Consider the following 20,135-nt stretch of genomic DNA (forward strand, 5'->3'; position numbering starts at 1 on the left):
CACTGTGTGGGGTTGTGACCCAACCGCAGCACCCAGCATTTGCCCTTGTTGAATGTGATGTGACTGGCCTAAGCCCATTGAGCCAGGCTGTCCACCTCTGCAAAGCCTTCCTATCCTCAAGCAGACCAACGGTCCTGCCTAACTTGGTATCATTTATAAAATTTACTGAGGGTGCACTCGATCTCATCATCCAGATCACTGATAAAAATGTGAAACAAAACTGGCCCCAGTACTGAGCCCTGGGAAACGCCACTGGTGACTGGCCACCAACGGAACTAACTCCTCTGGCCAGGATTTCTTCAGCCAGCAGCCAGCCAGTTCTTCACCAAGCAAACCCCACACCTGTCCAAGCCAGGAGCAGCCAGTTTCTCCAGGAGAATACTATGGGTAATTATATTTTATATAATTTTAATATTTCTAAACAGGGGATTCTGAGAGACGGTTCATTGCGAATGATGTTTTGTTTCATACCAGATGATCCAGAGCTGCACAGGCAGCCAGCTTGTGCTTCATGGCTCTTTTCCAATTCACACACTTTTTTCTCCCTTCGTTGATAGATGAGACTTATGACTAGACTTTTAGTTTAGCATTAGCAGTTAAAGAGTTAGTTCACTTTTTGTGGTGTGGTTGTTAAATGAAAACTGTTGTCTTCTTATAGACATTATTAAGAGATGCAAGCAAACAGTGATGTATTACTTTTGTTTGAAGTGAGCTACAATACAAGCCACACATTCCAGTTCTTACTCTTAAAAAGCTAGTATTGACTGCATGCAGTAAAAATCCTTTCAGTATCTGAATGTCTTCTCTCTCTTTTTTTTTTTTTTTTTTTTTTTTTTTTTTCTAGTTTTACTGTCTTGATAACCTTCCTTCTGTTGTTTCTGACTGGAACTCAGTAATTCTCCATAGTATCTTGAACCGCTGCTTTGTTGTTGATTGCTCATTGTTTACTCTATTTCTGACCTGCATGTCTTCCCATTGCAAAATCAATACAGTATTTGCATTCAAAATAAAAAGTGAGTGCAAATGGTGCTTTATTCTGTAGATAATAACACTACCATACTATTATTTATATGTCTTTATATAATAAGGAATTACAAACTCTGATAGCCAAGGCAAAACTGCAGTTTGATTCTCAGAAATAAACCTAAAAAGACAGAAATGAAAACCCCACTACTGACTTTACTATCCACAAAAATAAAAATAAAAAAAAATAAGAAAATAAAAATGGGATTTGTTGTGCATAAGGCAATTGGGCAAAAATACAACAAACCAGCTGGGCTGGCTGAGAAGGTAGATCGCTGCTTGGGTGCAGGAGCTGGGAAAGAGGAAAGAAAAGCTGCCTTTGACAACAGAAGTGAAAGAGGTTCCTTCAAGAGAAAGAGATGATAGTTTATTTTAGGAGAAAGAAAAATGGAAGCAATCAGGGAATGTCTTCACTGATAAACAGAAGCGTAATGCCTTTTGGTGCTTTTTTTTTATTATTGTTTTGTTACTTAAATATACATTTCTAAATAAATCTTTTCTTGCTAATTCTGTCTAGTGATAAAGCTAAGTCCATGAGCTTCATTTAATGTGTCATTTAATTCCTCGGAATATGGCGTTCTTTAAAAGAATTATTTAAAAGAATTCTCCAAAGTTTGTTTGAAAAAGATGATGCATAGATCAGTTTGAGAGCTGGTATCACTGGAGTCAGAAGGGCAGACTGAGAGTTACCTATATGCATCAAAGCACTGTAACATGCCACAATGTAGGGAGCATACTGGAACTTCAAGAATCCCAGGGAAGTATGCAAAAACAGACTTATGTACAAGGAGAAAAGCAAACAAACAAACAAAAAATATAATGAAGTTCTTTATCTACACTATGATTCAATAGTTTCTTTTACACTCATAAATACTTATTTATGTGATAATATAGTTCTTTAGATTCCAAAAGAGTGGTGTTTTTTGTTTTTGTTTTTAACTATAGCTAAAAGTAGTACACAACAAAATTGAAGGGAAGTGATTTCTGATGTATAACGTAGAATCATTAAGGTTGGAAAACACCTCCAAGATCATCTGGTCCAACCATCACCCTACGTCACCCACTAAACCATGTCCCTAAGCACCATGTCCAACCTCTTCTTAAAACACCCCCAGGTATGGTAACTCCGCCGCCTCCCTGGGCAACCCGTTCCAATGCCTGACTGCTCTTTCTGAGAAGAAATGTCTCCTCATTTCCAACCTGAACCTCCCCTGGTGCAACTTGAGGCCATTCCCTCTAGTCCTATCACTAGTTACCTGAGAGAAGAGGCCGACCCCCAGCTCCCCACACCTTCCCTTCAGGTAGCTGTAGAGAGCAATGAGGTCTCCCCTGAGCCTCCTCTTCTCCAGCCCAAACACCCCCAGTTCCCTCAGCCGCTCCTCACAGAACCTGTGCTCCATGCCCTTCACCAGCTTTGTAGCCCTTCTCTGGACACGTTCCAGGGCCTAGATCCAGAAAAGTAATTACTAAAACTCCAAAACTCTCCCAATGACTCAATTTTATATTTCAGTCTAACTACACCCATATATCTTTATGTATGCATGTAGGTATGTGTGTGCACATAAATGCTTATTTGTATTATACATACTTGTATAGAGATCTTGTAAAGTTTAGTTAGCAAGTAATGTGTCATAATAACCATATTATCAAACATCACAATTATCCAACCCCTAGTGGAGATTTGGTTTATCAGTGTCTTTTGTTACTGAAGTGAAGGTGAGCCTGCTGATACCACAGTTATTTGGGTTTATTCAAGAAACTGCATCTTTAATGCACTAATTGACTTTGTATTTTTCATATGCATCTCAAATTGCCGATTCAATGCTCAGAGAGTCAGTTTTGTAAGTCTCAGTGCTATGTTCTCATTTTGCTTCTAAATTAACTCTTTAACAGAGTCACACAATTAAATAATAGGACCTGCTTTCTTTACACAGCAGTATATTCCGCACTGGGTAAACTATTTGTCATTCTTACCATAAATATTCAATATGCTGATATATAATAACCGAGACTGTTCAAGTAGAGTATTTGTCTTGCAAAAATAAATAAATAAATAAAAGGTTGAAATACTGTCTCTTTGATACAAAATTTGTGGAAATAGTCTAGAAGTAGTTAATTCAATGCAGACTGAGTCTTTAGGAGTAAAATAGTGTTAATAATTACAGGAAAAACTAGATATAGTTGTGTTTAAACAACTTCCATATGAATACATTTGACCATTTGCTATAACTGTCTTAGGGTAGGACATTGGCAGATATTGCATGATCATCTGCATATGACAGGTAATTTTAGCTGAATGTAAATGAAAAAACATGTTCCCGGACATCTGAAGGAAAAAGTAGTTTGCAATCTTACCAACTATCTGAAGTGCTATTTAGTATTCTAAATTCCATAAAACCGATCACGTTACAAACACAATAAAGGAAAATACAGGTTTGGGGTGTGTTTTTTTTTTTTACTGTTTTCTATGTTTTTTGAAACATAAATTGTTCTTCCCAGAATCTTTTATTTATTTTAGTCCCTTACACTTTTAAAAGCAGCCACTTAGGAAAACAACTGACTCATAAAACACCCTTACTTTTCTACCCCTCTATAGTACAAGGGCTATTTATTTATATACCTTATTGTTCTGGCAAGTAAGATATTTGGAATACCTTTGAAAAGGTTTTATGAAACAAAAATATCCACAACCAGTAAAGATTGTCCTTGTAGAACACATGGCGAAGTTTTCCAATTTATACAGAAATTTGTGTAGTCATCTCCTATTTAACTATGTTAATTTACAATTCATTATTTAAACAGTGCACAAAAAAAGCGAAGTGCACTGCAACAAAGTGCTATCAGTACTGAAGGTCATTCTCTAAATAAACTGAAACAAATGTTTCCTAAAGCCGCCTTCTAAAAAAAAAATATATATATCAAACTACTTGAAGATCTAACAAAACAAATATCGTTACTGAAGACAATTGAATTTTCTAGTACTTATTCTAAATACATTATGGAATTAAAATTGACTGAAGAGATTTGATTTTCCTTAAATACATTGGAACAGCTGAGAGGGAATAGAAAATCTGGTAAGCAAGTTACTTTAAAAAAAAAAAAAAAAAGGAAAGAAAGAAACGAGGGAACAACTCTTCAGAATTCAATTAACTGGAAGGACAGCATTTGTTGTTAGATGTGCTCAGGTCTGTACGATTTGACATACTGGAACGTGACAGCACCTTTAGCTGTGCAGCTGCCCCAAGGAACAACTGCTTGACTCACAAAATACCTCAAGTGGGAATGGACCAACTGAGGGCTCCTGTCCACCTGCCTGCTCAAAGCAAGGTTAACTTCTGGGCTGGAGCACAGTGCTCCAACACCTTGTTCAGCCAAGTTCTGCTGGTCTCCAAGAAGAACCACAAGCCTCTCCAGGCTGCTCCTGCACTCAACAGCCCAGCTGGGTTTCCCTGCTCTTTTGGTGCACAGCTCTGGGATTATAACCGTGCCCTTCCTCCCCCCTTTTGGTGGCTGAATACACTACTCATCCTAAACAGCGCTTGCAATCTTATTAAATGCATATTATATGGATACAAGTAAATCAATTACCTAACACAGTTTGATATTCAATTGTGATACCTATTGGTCTAAAATATTAGGGAATCACTATAGGCCTCAAAGCAATCCACTAAATAATGCAATGAGGAAGATCAACATTTGGACCTAGTTTTCATGCTAGATTTCTTTTCACAGTATCTTTTCTTGAACTTCATGGCACAATTCCTTCGTACTTCTGTGCTCTGAGTATTATTTTCAAATACACCACAAAGTCAGGAGCACTGAGACCCTCTTAAGGTTATGGACTTCTCTACAGCCCAAGTAAGATTATATCAGGTTTCCTCTTAAGAAAAACAGTTTTCTTTACAGGCTCACATTCACGAAGAGAGTATTAAATTGGTAAACACATTTAGCCTACCACAAAGTGTGCAATGCTGGCTTAATTATCACAAACTCCTTTATAGTCTTAATAGAGCCCACATGCATCAACTAGTATTTCTGGCCTGAGAACATCTGAAATGCTGGATCATCCCTCATACATGAAATATCCCTATTACATGTATATACTCGCTATTTTTCATAGCGAGTATAAAAAAATTAAGTTCAGCATCACTGGAAGACTATATTGAAACAATCAGTGAAAAGGGAAGTAACTCCAAGCAACAGTTTTGGTATTGCAATTTTCCCTTGGACAGTTTTACTGCAAAGAACTTCATTCCTTCTCCTAACAACTACCAGTTAGACCAACTGATATTACTACTGTCACCTATGAAAACTTGGCTGAGCCAGACAAAACTCCTAAAATATGTCTTGCAAACAACAGTATGTTCTCTTTCTAAATATGATGGAAACAAAAGGAATTTACCAATTTAAGAACTAAAAAAGATAAGACTCTGAGTCACACTCCATCAGTTCCTATCATGCCCACACCACTTAGATTTGCTATTACATTTTGAGCAACAAGACAATCCAATCAGACAAATAATAGGAGAGTCAAACGTGAACTGTAAGATCCAACATCAATCCTTCCGTCACCATCACTACAACTCTAACATATGCAATCTCTACAAGTTCATTATTACTATTAATTATTACTTAGCAATACAGTACCATCAGCTGCTGCACTAGAGAGCATCTTGTCAAGTGTACCATTTACTGTTAATTTCTCACTTCTGTGTTGTGGTTTAACCCAGCTGACAGCCAAGCGCCACACAGCCCCTTCCTCTCTTCCTCCCTCCCACCTTCCCTTCCCTCCCCCCCCCCCAGGATGGGGGAGAGAATCAGAAAAAAAAATGAAAGCCCCTGGGTTGAGATAAAGACAGCTTATTAGGACAGAAAAGAAAGGATAATAATAATGGTGATAATAGTATTACTACTAATAAAATGTACAAAACAAGTGATGCACAATACTCACCACCCGCTGACAGATGCCCAGCCTATCCCTGAGCAGCTGGCTCCCCCATCCCGGCCAGCCCCACTGTATTAATTGTCCAGCATGACGCCAGATGTATGGAATACCCTTTTGGCCACTTTGGGTCAGCTGTCCTGGGTCTGTCCCCTCCCAGCTCCTGCTGCACCCCCAGCCTGCCCACTGGCAGGACAGAGTGAGAAGCTGAAAAGTCCTTGGCTTGGTGTAAGCACTGCTCTGCAACAATTAAAACATCAGCATGTTATCAGCACTCTTCTCATCCTAATCCAAAACACAGCACTCTACCAGCTAGTAGGAGGAAAATTAACTCTATCCTAGCCGAAACCAGGACACGTGTCTACCAGTGCTTCAGAAGTTCAGATGTTTCTTCAGCACAAGAGATCACTCTTTGCGACAGAGCTGTGTGACTGGAGGAAGGCAACGAGATGCCTACAGTGCACCACACTACGTTCAGTTCTGCCACTTTGGTATTTAGCAATTTATTTAGCATTGTTATTTATCACAACAAAAAGAGATAAAAGGACTTTCAATGGATTCCTTATTAAGCCTATAGCTAACACAAAACTAAACAGTATTTTCTCTCCTTCAAGTGATTTCCTCTTCTCTCTACCACACCTCCAACTAACTTAAGAACAGAAACAGAGGTATGTGAAAACTTGCCCCACATTGGCCTTGTATTTCACCCTGAAGTTTTAGAATAAGATTACAGACACTAGACAAAAGCCCCACTTTGTGTTGACCATGTTCTCTTCATAACAATGAAACGTACAATGAAAGCTTACAATCTTTAGCTTTGTTTAGGCAAAACATTCTCCTGAATTTATATATATAAATAAAAGACAGCAACAGAGTGAGATTAAACCATGTCTTAATGGACAGCTTAGAATATTCTAAAGGACAGTGAGAAACAGTAAAAATAAAGATGATCCTGCGATGAATCCATGTTGAAAGCATCTGGAAATGTCCTTCCCAAGACGAGTGGAAAAATGAATAAAATAAAAACAGAATCACAAGGATCTGCACAAGCTATTTTGACCCAATATTATCCTTCTGCTCAAATAGACTCCAGATGTTTTAGAAGGAGCAATTAAATTTGTTGTAATGGGGAAATTTATTGCTAAAGGGGAAGTTCAAACTGTAACTACTCAGCACTGGCGATTTGTGACCAAGGAGTGACCCGGAACAGAGGGCGAAAAGCCTGATAGCAGAACACATTAAGCTGGCCGGCAGCAGGAATGCCAGAGGCAGAATGACTCCATGTCAGAGAGCGAAGTTCCTCTTGCAGATAAGATAGGAAAGGCCACAGCAACGTCCTGAAGGGATCGAGGAATGACGGTGCTCTGGGAGCACCTTGAGGCAGCAGAGCCAGTGCTGGGTGATGAACCCATTGCGGGGCTGACACTCACGGGGTCCGTGCTGGTGTCACTGAGTGTAAGGAATCGACTCATCCTGCACCTTTGTGGCCTCCTGGTCAAACTGCTTAGGGCAGTAGGGCTCTCTCCAGTGCATTGCTCTTTCAATCTCTTCATATTTAAGCACAAATGTGTATCTAATTCACCTCAAGGCATACAATAAAAATTCCCCAACACAATGCACAGTGTAATTGTTTTTCACTTGCAGATTTCTGAGAATACCCCATTTTTTAAATATATCAAAATTAAATGATGTGTAAGGTTTTAATAGCAACTCATAACTTCTTGATGTCGATGCTACTAATGTAACAAGCTTGAGATTCAGCGCCCTGCACAAGATCTGTTACTTTCAGCACTTAAAGGTTAGCTCCTGGATCTTAAAGCAATTTTTCTGTATCTATTCCTCTGATTCAGTAAAGTAGGTCAGTGTCGCCTCAATGCCTTCTTTTGATTCTACCATCTTGTCTTTTATTTAATTACTGTGTAGTGGAATGATTCTCACTGCTGTCAGTGCAGATTACCTCATACTAGGCTGTCTGCAGTAAAATGAACCAGAATTAGTATTTTCAGTGGAAATGGAGATAACAGAAATCCCTGTTTTACAAGTAGCATTCCCTTCCTCAGCAAACACAATTTTTCTGTGACTCTTATTTATATCAGGTTTGCATGTCAGTTATATTTGTTATGAAATACCATCTTTAAATGAAGTATATTCCTAATACCGTTATGAATCGCTACAACACCATATCATTTTCCTTTACTACAGGAAATATATAACTATAAATAGCAAGAAAAAGCTGCTGGAAAAGTCATCTTTTTGCTCACTGAACTCAAACCATTTTTCTATTACAGTTACAGAATTCCAACTATATTAGATTGTTCCAAAACATTGCATCAATTCGTGTACATCTTCTGAAGACAAAGGACTATTTGTTGCTCAAGATCTACAATATATTAATGTAATTACAATTAATTTCATTGTAACATCATGACATTTGAACTGTGATACAACTCCTCTATTACTGTCACTAGTACTTGAAATACATTGAAATGTACTCTAGTGGAAGCTTAAGTCTCTGTGCTTACTAAGCACCTGGTTACAGAGCTGTACGAAGATGTATGTCACCTGAGTACCGGTCATGCGGTGTAAGGTAACTGTAATCCAAGACTGATATTGAGGCAGTATTGCCACTCTACTTTTTGGAGATATCGCACAGCACCCACTGTACTGCCTCAACTCTTCTAAAGCCACCTCTGCCCCCATAAGCTTTTACAGCTCAGAGAACTTTCAGATTTCTTCACCTTGCTGCTTGTTCAGACAGAAAACAAGAAGACTTTCTCATAAGGCTCCTCTGCTCCTATTTGCCTCTCCCCTTCCCCACCTTACTTCTCCCCTTTGTCCTCATTCCCAGCTACCTATAGCACTATTGCTTTAAGTTTATCAAAATAGAACGAAGTGCTTTATAAATTGGTTCAACAACATAATGACACTGAACACCTTTGTGACCTTAGCCTTAAATATCTTTCTGAGAAATTTCTATCAACGTGTCTCATTAAAATATAAATGTGTTAAGGTTATCTTAACAAAATGCATTGTACTTGACATATAGAAAATGACTAAAATTGATGTCATGTTTTTCCAGAGCAGGGGTGCTTTAATTTGGAAATAAATTATTTAGGTAAGCTTATGAGAGTCCTGGAGATTGATAGAACAGGTACACACTACACTGACAATGCTTCCCTGTGGAGGTTTTACTCTAGTGTGTAGCTCCACCACAACCGCTCTCTCACTCCCCCTCCTCAAAGGGGAGTCCACTGGGGGCTCCTCCACAGGCTGCAGCATGGAGATCTGCTCCATGGGGTACACCATGGGTTGCAGGGGGACAACCTGCTCCACCTGGGGCCTCTCCACAGACCACGCAGGAGCTTTAGCTCCAGCACCTGGAGCACCTCTCCCCCTCCTTCTTCACTGACCCTGGTGTATGCAAGGCTGTTTCTCACTCCTCTCACTCTCCCAGCTGCTGTATCCCACAGTTGGTTTTTTTTCTTCCTTTCTTAAACATGCTCTCACAAATGCGCAAACATCATCACTTATGGCTCTTGTCAGCAGCAGGGCCCTTATCTAGCTTGGGGCAGCTTCTGAATTCTTCTCGCAAAAGCCAACCCTATGGCCCCCTGGTACCAAACGCTTGCCACATGAACCCACTACATTTCCACAGCTGAATTTGGTAAATTAAGCTGAAGGGTGAGAGCGCAGCTTGGCTCCTTGCCCCATTTTTATCCTGGCCTTTATCTGAGAATAACAGTGATGATAATTTGAAGAAAATACAAGGTACTTCTGTACGCAGGCATTTTTGAAATGGTGACCCAGAAAGCACAAGTTCTAATTTTACTTATTAAGTTATATTATACAACCATGAATATTAAAATATTTGGAAGTACTCAAAATTATTTGGAAAAATTGTATTCTTCCTAAGCAAAGCAGCATTTCTACTGTTGTGTTGGTTTTTGTTTTTTGTTTTTGCCATTGGAAACAAATAATTCTAAAAACAAAGACAGAAATGCATGAAACTCTAGGAGATCAAATTCATTTAATAAGGTATCATCTCATGGGAAACTGAGAATCAACTATGAAACAGTCTCCCTATTAATTTATATTATTTGACTAGATAATGTGATGTTCAAATCTGGGACACAATTTAAACTGGGACAAGTAATCATTATTTAACCTAGTTTCTATAAATTCACCTAAGACTTTGTTTTGTTTTGTTTTGTTTTTTTCCTAACAGCAAATATACCTGACACAAGATACAGACAAAACATATTTTGAAAAATATAGTATTTTCTTCTTTGTATTATCAAGTACTACTGTGAAGGCTTTCATATGAAAAAAAAAATGAATTGGAAAGTAATATCTAGAAGGGGTTTTCAGGAGTGTATTATTATGCTTACATAGCCAGAGCCACAAGAAGACTTAGGTATTAAAAATTAAGAAGCACAAAAAGATAAGCTTTGCTAACAATACCTTGCTGGAAACAGAAGCCAATATTTAAAAGAAATTTGCGACTAACTAAAGAGTTTACAGAAAAAAAAAATCCTCTGCCAGTGTGAGACAACAAGCTACAACAAAAAGGTGATGATAATAATCAGCATCATAATCAAAACATGCTCCCACAGAGGTGAAAATTCTCACATGTGAAATTCTAATTCACCTGTTACTAAAGAGAACATGACCAGGATTTGGCCACAAATTTACTCATACAGTTTCACACGTAGGGTCGGAACCTCAGAATACAGGATAGGGTTGCCTAAATGCAAATGAGCAATTGACAATAGTGTGTAAACTGTACTAGGCTAGGTCCTGTTGTACAACAGCTACGTTGCACACATTGAACACTACATTGCCTTTTGGTAGACCTGAACGTTTTGGCAGCCTTTATGCAACCCCACTCACAGCAGGACCCTGCGCTTTCTCTCTCTTGGAACCCTAACCCTAATCACTACCCTAAGTCCACACTAACCCCACCTAAGTCTCCCTAATCAAACAAATAGAATAAAAATATTTGTTTAGCTGAACTGTTTTTTTCTTGACCAGTTTATTCTAAATCTAAACTGCTATGGGTTGTGCATATAGGGAAATCACTTTTAATTTTGCAGCAGGTCAGCACTGCATTTCTTTTGCATATATGAGCCTGGAAATAAGTCCTTGAGTCAGTATCATAAAACAAAGAACCAGAAGAAACCCATCTTTATCATACTCTCATATATCAGTTCAACATGTGTTTACAGTTTTTTCCCCTAAAATTACCACTTCTTAAACTTAATATTAGATTGAAAAAAGAAGAGAAAGATGTCACATTTACAATGAGGAAGTCACCATGTAAAATGATAGATAATGTTTTTTAAAACAAACGAATCCAGAGGAAATCTTTCAAATAGGGTGCTGGAGACAAGGACAATAAGGCACACTTTGAATCCAATTCATGATGAGAGAAATCAGTAAGACAGGCACACAAACACAATACTGTGCTATAGAAAACAATTTGACAAAGACACGGTTCCATATGTAGTTTAAAATAATCAGTAAAAATGTATTACGCATCTGATTAAGTGGCCCTGCAGGACCACTGCCCACATGGATGAAAAGAATTCAGCAAAACAATCAACAAGGGAGTCTCACCCAATACAGCGGAAAATGCTGGACACAAGGACACTTGCAAAGGAGACTCTCCTACCATACAGCAAGTATCTGCTTCCCCACAGGGGCATTGCCATATGCCAGGATCCCCAAAAAATCAATAGGGGGCACGTAGGGATTAATCTTGTTAAAATATTAACACGACAACTTTTTCCCATCTTATATTTCACAAGGTAATACAAGAAACCCTATATCTCTTTCAGTAGTTTTCTGCTGAAAGGATGAATTTCACCATAAATTTGTCTTCAAAGAGTTCTCGCATAAATTTATCCAGTGGCAACTCAACTGCAATGTTATGTTAGTATAAACTTTCAATTTATAATAAAATATCCACTCAACTTCATACTTATCCTATGGCAAATACTGCTAAAAACAGTCTAAAAGTCTAGATTTTATGATGCATTAGTATTAAAATTGAATGGAACCCCAAAAGATTTTAATTTCAGCACATTAAATTACAGTCTTACCCATCTAACCAGGATGCAATCATTTTCCTGTTTGTTTACTCATTTTGTACTTTTCAAAGGACATGGTTTCCACGAGCACATTTCAATGGGATGTGATGAGACTACGATATGCAGTTACTGCAGAATCACTTGTTTAGAAGACTGACATTTGTAGCGTACTCAGAACCAAGCAATATAGGAGAATCAGAAACTAAGTGAATTCTGTAATTTGGTAATTTTAAAAAAATCCTCTACTAATTTTCTTTTCTTTTTTTTTTTTTTTTAATAAAATACACAATTGCAGTAATCATATAATAAATTCTACAACATACATGTAGTAGAAGTATTTAAATGCACCAGCTCTCTCTCTGTAGTTTAATCTAAAAGAGAGCCTGTTAAATTATGAGCCACTCTGAAAATGCAACCTACAGTGAGTAGCAGGTATATTTCCCTTTTACAGCACAAGTTCTTTCAACATTTCTTTGAATTACTATTAGCAATTTATAGCATCTTGTATGATCTGTTTTCATTTTCACACGTTTACTTAGATTGACGGAGATCTATGTGATTTTCATTCACCACTTTCCACCTGTTTACCATCATCATCAGAGAATGAGGCAGACCATGTAGTTAGTATCTGCTTATTCTGAAAAGATACACTTGAACAACAAATAGTCTTTCTTTAATCATTTTTGTTTTGAATGAGAAACATCTTTTTTATATGTGTGCATGCAGGAATTGTGATAACTACCTGAAGAAATGATAACAATAATGCAGTGCTACAAAGGAAATTATTACCCTAAATTATTAAAGAAAGGAACCATGTATCACTAGTTCTCTGTTATAAATAAGTTCTCTGACTTAATAAAATTAGAGATTTGAGAGAGAATTTCCAAAACAATGTTTCAATACTCACAAATATATAACCAGTTATGAACAATGAGATTTTGTTGAAAAAACATTTCATTTCATTTGTGGGCTTTGTGTTGTTTGTTTTATGTGTGTGTGCAGCTCAGATGCTTAAACAAATTCCCTATATTCCACTTAAATATAGGCTATAAACAGCATGACATTTCTTACAAAATAGAAAACTCAAAAACTTACACTATTATAATGTAAAAACTTCAGTATTTACAACACTGGTTTTGGTGGAGTGAATGAAAAACATTGGACCAATCTATTCCATACTCAATGAAGTTTTCTGTCAGCATGAAACCTCAAAAGCTCATCATCACAAACAATGAATAAAAGAGACACTGCTTTTTAATTTTAAATTAAAGATTCACTAAAGATGTCTCAAAACACTCTAAAACTTTATTGAGATACAGCTGTTGAGCTTCTGCAGAGCCTGGGCTCTGAGCTGAGTCCCAGCCTACTTCCTTATAACCCCTATTCCTGATTTACCTTTAATTAAAACCAACAAAAAAGCTAGGTCGTCACTTTTTACTGCTTTAGAGAATTTTTGTTTCTGCCTGCTTTTGCCTTTTTAAATTGTAGTGATTTCTAAGTCTTCCATGATCACAGCTCATATTCTTCATATTCTGTTTCTTTTTAAAATAATGTCTGGTCCTATCTCCGTCTCTAGCTGCATACAGAGCAAGAACTAACTTCCTAGGAAATGGAGACCAAATCCATAAAAATAAATAGTTTCATGAAAAAGGCTTTTTCAATCACAAAATGAATCAAACCTACTAGTCTGTAGGTTCTAATAATCTACACTTAAATTTTTATATATACCTATATAATAACCCTGATATAGTAAATAAACTGATTCTTTCCAATGTACTCTAGAAAGCAGCCATACTGATCAGCTTACTGATTTGCAAGCATTCTTCTAACAAGAAGCACTGTAACAGCTACTGTTTTGGAAGAAGCAAGTAAAAATTAGATGATTATTACAGCCGTTACTGAGGCTGCTTCACACAACACCTCAAATTCCCCCAATGCCTCACTGCGAATGTTGGCCAGGTGTTTGACACTTCAGTTTTACTTCTGGTGAGAAAAATGCTTACGTCTGTAAGAATCAGCAAACAACAGCAACAGACATCATCTACAATTGAAGATTTCATCCTTCCTTATTGCATCTTGCTACAATATGGTTTAATTTTGGATATATTTTTAAAAAATGAATAGGGAGAAAATATTTCTCACTATTAAAATTAGCTAAGACAGCATTTCTTCACTGAGTCAACATTTAAACAAAAAAAAAAAAAAAAAAAAAAAAAAAAAAAGAGGGGGAGTAGAAAAAAAAATTCCTTATGTGTATTACCTAATCTGCTTGAAATCTTTATGATTTTACTTTGGTTCCTATGACATATTATTTCTTTCTTTTTTTTTTTTTTTTCCTTCAAACTAGCTATGATTGCAGAGGAAAAATTACCAGTCACAGAGGTATTATAATCTCTCTGTAGAAGATGCACAATACTCAAACGCACACACTGGAGTAAATCATGTGGGGGCTGCGCTTGGAAGCCATGCTTTCTTCTGCTTTTGTTTATCCAGATGTTTTATTAACGGCCATCATCCTTTAACTTGCTTCACACCCACATAACAGACAGAATGTTACTGCACCTTCTGCTGGCTTCCCTGCAGCCCCTGCATTTTTCCCCTCTCCTTAATTGCAGTTTCCCTTAAATCGTGGACCACATGTGCCACAGTGAGACACTTGACCTTTTACACGTTGTAGTGCACAGTTCTACAGAAAAAGAATAAACTGCTTATTTTACAGGCACAAAGCCTGTTTTAGTAGCAAGTGCAAGCAGACATGAACCTCTCCGTGGATTCAAACTGCCTAGATTGTTGCTTGAATGCAGTATGCAGACGAATGCAATCCATTTTGCTGGAAGTGGAAATTAATTTAGCTAATTTACCTTAAAGTATTTTTTTATTTCTGAAAGATTGGTATGGATATAACACTTTCAGTTATGAAGCTTTGGTAGCTATAGCAATCACGTTTCAATTTCAAAATGCACATTTTCAAATATGCATCATAAACCAACAAAAAGAAAAAAAAAAAAACAACAACAAAAAACAACATAAGAACGTGGAGTCTTTCTGATGACATCGATGTGTATGTATTTGTTTGAAAGTCTGTGGGTGTGTGTGCCTGCATAAGAAATGTTATTCTTGGAAAGTATGTGACAAAGGACAAATAAGGACCCCATTTTTCTTGAAGAAAAAAATGTGACTGGTTTATTTCCTTACAGGCAGCTATCTCAAATTTATAAACCTCTAGAATCTTGAACATGTCTGAAAGCATCACAATGATAACCATTTTGTACTTGTCTCCATTATTCACTTTTCTCTTGCAAAGCTGCTCTTCAGTTTAAGGGTATCCTGCTTGATCCTCCAAAAAGGGCCTTTGACACTATCACAATTAACATGGATTTATCTAATTACTAGACAATATGGCATCACTGCACAATAATCCCTGACAAATTGATCATTATTAGGTGTTAACATCTACTTGGTTAACTAATTGCCTTTGGAGCAAAAGGGTTTGTGGGAAGAGAAACACTTTGTAAGGAAAAGTCACAGCTATTAACAGCCATAAGGTTTGGTTTGGGAAGTGCTATTGCTATTATAAATCCCCCAGACTATTACTAGTTGTGATTCTTGAGGAAGAAAGGCACCACAGCTTGGCAAACCTGGCTTTCTGTGTTAGGAATGCCTCATGTTAAAAATAATTATCTACCATTAAGAAAGAGCACGCTTCACCAATTAGCATGAAGAATGCATAGTATTGCATTTATACCATTTGATATGTGATAGCTTTCCTAAGGCTCTAGGAGAAATAACCACATTATATACACTGCAGAGATTGGAAAAACAAGATTTAAGTACATTTTGCTATATGTAACTGATTAATATATTCATATAAATCTTTTGTGAGCTTTCAGTGTAGCCCATTTTAATGCCATGTACCCCATATGCGTGCACCTTCTACTGAAGGTCTTTCAGCAGTGCCATCAGGCTACTCGCACTCTATCAAGCATCACTCGCTTCTAGTGGAAAAACAAAAGGAACACTTGAGAATCTGGTCACAAGAACTGAACATGAGGCAATAAATGGGTACTAGGGCAAAGGCTGAACTTCCAAACTTCAGCTGGCATGCACAGGTTCAGCACATCTCACCCTGCCAAGGAGGTGCTTGCTGGAACTTCACATTCAGACAGCAGCTGCCCATACCTCTGAGGTTTTTCAGAATCCCCTGGATGCATGTGAATTTTAGCATGATTATCAAACATAAGATACTGATAAGAACTATACTTAAAGCACATTTTTTTCCTGTAAGTATTCGTGTCTGCCTTAGCCACATCTATTCATTACTGATATACTTCTTGCCTCCATTCACAGCCTCATTATTCTTACACAGACACTACAGGTTTCAGTTTGCCCACCCATAGTTTCTCTATTCCTTTCAAATGAAAGAGCAATTTTGAAGAATGCCAGAACTACTGATCTGCCTTTCTTTTGGCGGTTTTCACATGTTCAAACTCCCCTGCTTGAAAAAGTACAAAGTCTGGCAATTTGATTCTTCTGCACTACCCTGAAAAAAGATAGCAACCTGAAGAAAGAACTAACACACAAGAAAGGAAAAAAAGAGAGATGGAATTCACATGTGTGGAAGGAGTATAGAAATAAATACAGACTACCAAGAAAAGAGATAAAAAGCATAGAAATATCCAGGTGGGCAAGAAGAGAGAGCAAGAGTTATTTTAGACATGAACAATACAAATGTGAGAAAGCTTTGAGAGAATAATACATACATTATAAAATAAAGAATAATATATAAAATATAGGATAATGTATGTATTTAGAAAGGATTTTATATATACGTGTACATATATATATAAACCCATAGAAGTTGGCCTTGTCAAAAAGGAGGCTGGAGGTGTCTGCATTACATTTTGTATCCAGGGTTATTATTGCTGTTGAGCTCCTCATTATTCCATGCAAGGGAAAGCAGTGACAGCATAAATTTATAGTGTTCTAAAGGTAGACAGCCACCAGAAGGACAATGTCTACATAAAAAACATTGAGGAAAATGAAATGTACTTAAAATATAACATATCTACTGTTTGTTGTGAGTTATACAGTTAAAGTCTTACTGTTTTGGTATCACATGAGCAGGATTACAATACCCAGTTACTATGTGTAGTCTTACAGAGGTGGATCTTTTGTTTTCCTCAGCAGTTCACTGTTTGCTCTCACCGCAGAGGTGAATCTGAGGATAGAGTGGGGTGTGCCAAACTAATTGGCTTTTCAGTGGAAGGGAGGAGGACACTGAGCTCTAATCCCTGGTGGAAGGGGAAGAGGGAAGAGAATTCACTAGCTGCAGAACTGCCCTGGCCAGAGGGCAGCCTGGCTCATGGCAGTGGGATTCAAGCTATCGGCTCAGAAACCCTACTGATATTTTAACAAGAGGTGTAGAACTGGGTCATGTGGCATCCAGGACATCTCCTGTTCCAAACTGACATGTTTTGAGAAGGACTACAACAGAAGAACTGACATTTGTCTTCTTTGGACCACTACTGGTCTTCTGATCAAATATTCTGCATCTGTTAAGATTTACAGGCGAAGGAAGATCCATTTTCACTATGTCTAGCACACATATGAGTCACCCAAAACATGAAGCATTAGTAAATACTCACTATGTTTGATTTAGAGCTAGAGATGACAACAAGCAATAGTAGAAAGGGAGTTATTGCACTCTGAAAAAGTGGCAAAGGAGGAGAATGGAAAGGAAAAATAAAAATTTTAATTAAAAAAAAAAAAAAAAACATCCCAGCCACGCGAATTGTTAGTGTCTCACTGTGCAAATGTGGCAAATCCCTCGTACAGGCACTGTGCCTGCAAAAATCCCTGCTAAGCCTGAAGGGAACAGAGAAGAGCTACTTGCCTAAAGCAGATGGAGACCACATCAGATGGGCATCTGCTGCCTGGCTGTGAAGTCAGCCTTACTTCTTCACTCTCTTAACACTCATGTAGCAAGACAGTGGCGAGATCCTGTCTGGAAAGCAGTGAGGAACCAGGACAACTAGTTAAATTATTTTGAGGCCTATTCACGCTAAATTGTTTGACTACTTTCTTTAATCTTCCACACCAAAAATGCTTACAACTATATAGTTAAAAGCTCCAACTTGTAGTGTAATGTATTGATTTTGCAGATGACTCTGCAAAGTGTAACTCTGAGTTAACAAATAATTTTGTCAATTTTTTAACATAAAAAGAATCTTTCAAGTACCCTGGAGATCCAGAGTGAATGGCAAGTTTTTAGATGGCCAAATGCATTTCTCAGTTGCTCAATATAATTAAACTTTGCATACTTGAAGCAAAAATGGAAAATAAAATCTCTCCTGAGCTTCATGCTGTCCTTTCATGCCAATGCTGACTTAACATGTAATATATCAGAAAAGCAACATTACACTGATGATACAGAATTTATGAGGGATGTCCTGTATCTTATTAAATAGTAAGTTGAAAGCTACAGGGGAGAGCAGTAGAGAGGAGCAAAGTAACAATGCCTTCACGTTTCTAGAGACTGAGAAAACAGGTCTTTATTTTCTACTTTTTAAGGGGAAAATAGAGAACTTTTAGAAAATATGTATGTAAATGAAGTAATCTGAGTTTCTCCCTAAAGACCTACTAAAACAAAAGCAGATGAAGCGATAAAGTTAATTGCAGACTTTTTTGCTATAAAATTCATCTTCATGAAATGTGAAACTCCCGTCTATGCCAAAAAAAAAAAAATACCAGAGACACTTCGTTTTTCTTTAATCAAAAAGATTTTTTCTAATTTTACTTTTAGGTCTCTGAAATAGGTTTTTGTTGCTGTTACTATTTTTGGTTGGTTGGTTTTGTTTTGACTTTTTTGTTTTGTTTTGTTTTTTTCCGTAGGAAAGAATATACAACTGTTTAGTTAGACATGACCTGGCTGGTAAGATGCAAGCTTCACAAATTTACTATCACAGTTATTAACTTATACATCCCCTGAAATAAAATGGTCTTTCAATAGTTGTTTATAAATGTGAATCCTATCAATATAAATACCAGGAAAACATATTAGCTCTTTTTTGCCTTTATCTTTCCTCTTATGCGAGGAGTTCTGGCCAAAATGACATGTTTTTGTTTGTATCTGTTTAGTCCCTTCCTCTAATTAGCCATATGTTTCTGCATTTCAAACAAGTGAATCATAAATGATACTTCAACAACAGTTTTATATGTACACACAAACAAAATTCCTGCTTACCATAGCATTTTAAAAGTATCACATGTTCATCAGCATAGTGCCAAAAGAACAGTAAGTACCTGCTGAAGGAGAAAGGTAAATGCCATGTCAAATATTTATGCACCTGAATGCTGTATTTGATTTATTTTGAAACAAAATTGCCTGTCTTTTCAGGGAAAAGACAGCTCACATACCTGGTGCTAGAGTGGAAAAGATATAAACTATGGAGCCATTACACTGTAGTTGTACTAGTTCTTGTTTTTCCCAAATTGCATCCCTGAATCCTCTCAACAGACCACTGTTTCCAGCTAACACTTCATTATTATTATCAATCAATATCAATAATTCAATATTATCATATATTACGATACTTCTTGGAAGTATCAAGGAAGTAACTGAAGTCTTTGTTCAGCAGCGTTAAAAATGCCTTCACTGTGTAACCACGTAATTTACATGTATAATATTTGTGCCTGTTTTCCCACTCAGGCTTTCTTTTAGTATTGAGTATTACCCAGTTTCTGATATGAGATATCAAATTGACACTGTGAGAACTCTGGAAAAACAAACGTATGGACATCTCGGACTGAAAACTTCCAATAAGAGCAGCAGTGACTCCTGGGGATGTTAAACACTTCTTAAAGCGCAAGGGATTTGTAATCCTGTGAATTCTGTTGGAAGTGTGCCAGATTCAAACCTCATCACAAACACTATTCCTTCATGCATCACCTTCGTGCAGGTGATGCTTAAAGGCTTCACCATTGCAAACTGAATGTCATTATTAAAATTTAATTCTCTTAGCTCCAGGAAGTGATGGAAACATTGCATGGAAGAGAAAGAAGGAGGTGGTACTTCTGATATT

General features: G+C 37.2%; 1 protein-coding gene across 29 annotated transcripts in view; it reads right to left on the reverse strand.

Annotated features, from left to right (window-relative positions):
* The window catches only part of RBFOX1 (RNA binding fox-1 homolog 1), an 873,300-nt gene that overhangs the window by 636,159 nt on the left and 217,006 nt on the right, over positions 1 to 20,135 (reverse strand). The window contains exon 1 of one of the 29 annotated variants that reach the window (XM_084536951.1): positions 5,975 to 6,119. The exons of 27 other annotated variants lie outside the window; for them this stretch is intronic. The gene's annotated coding sequence lies outside the window, so the exon portion shown is untranslated. Of the gene's footprint in view, positions 1 to 5,974; positions 6,120 to 20,135 lie in introns of those variants that run through there. One more of the 29 variants, XM_084536938.1, reaches the window with a different exon arrangement.

The sequence above is a fragment of the Aythya ferina genome, assembly GCF_964211825.1.
Source record: "Aythya ferina genome assembly, chromosome: 15".
Taxonomy (NCBI): Eukaryota; Metazoa; Chordata; class Aves; order Anseriformes; family Anatidae; genus Aythya; species Aythya ferina.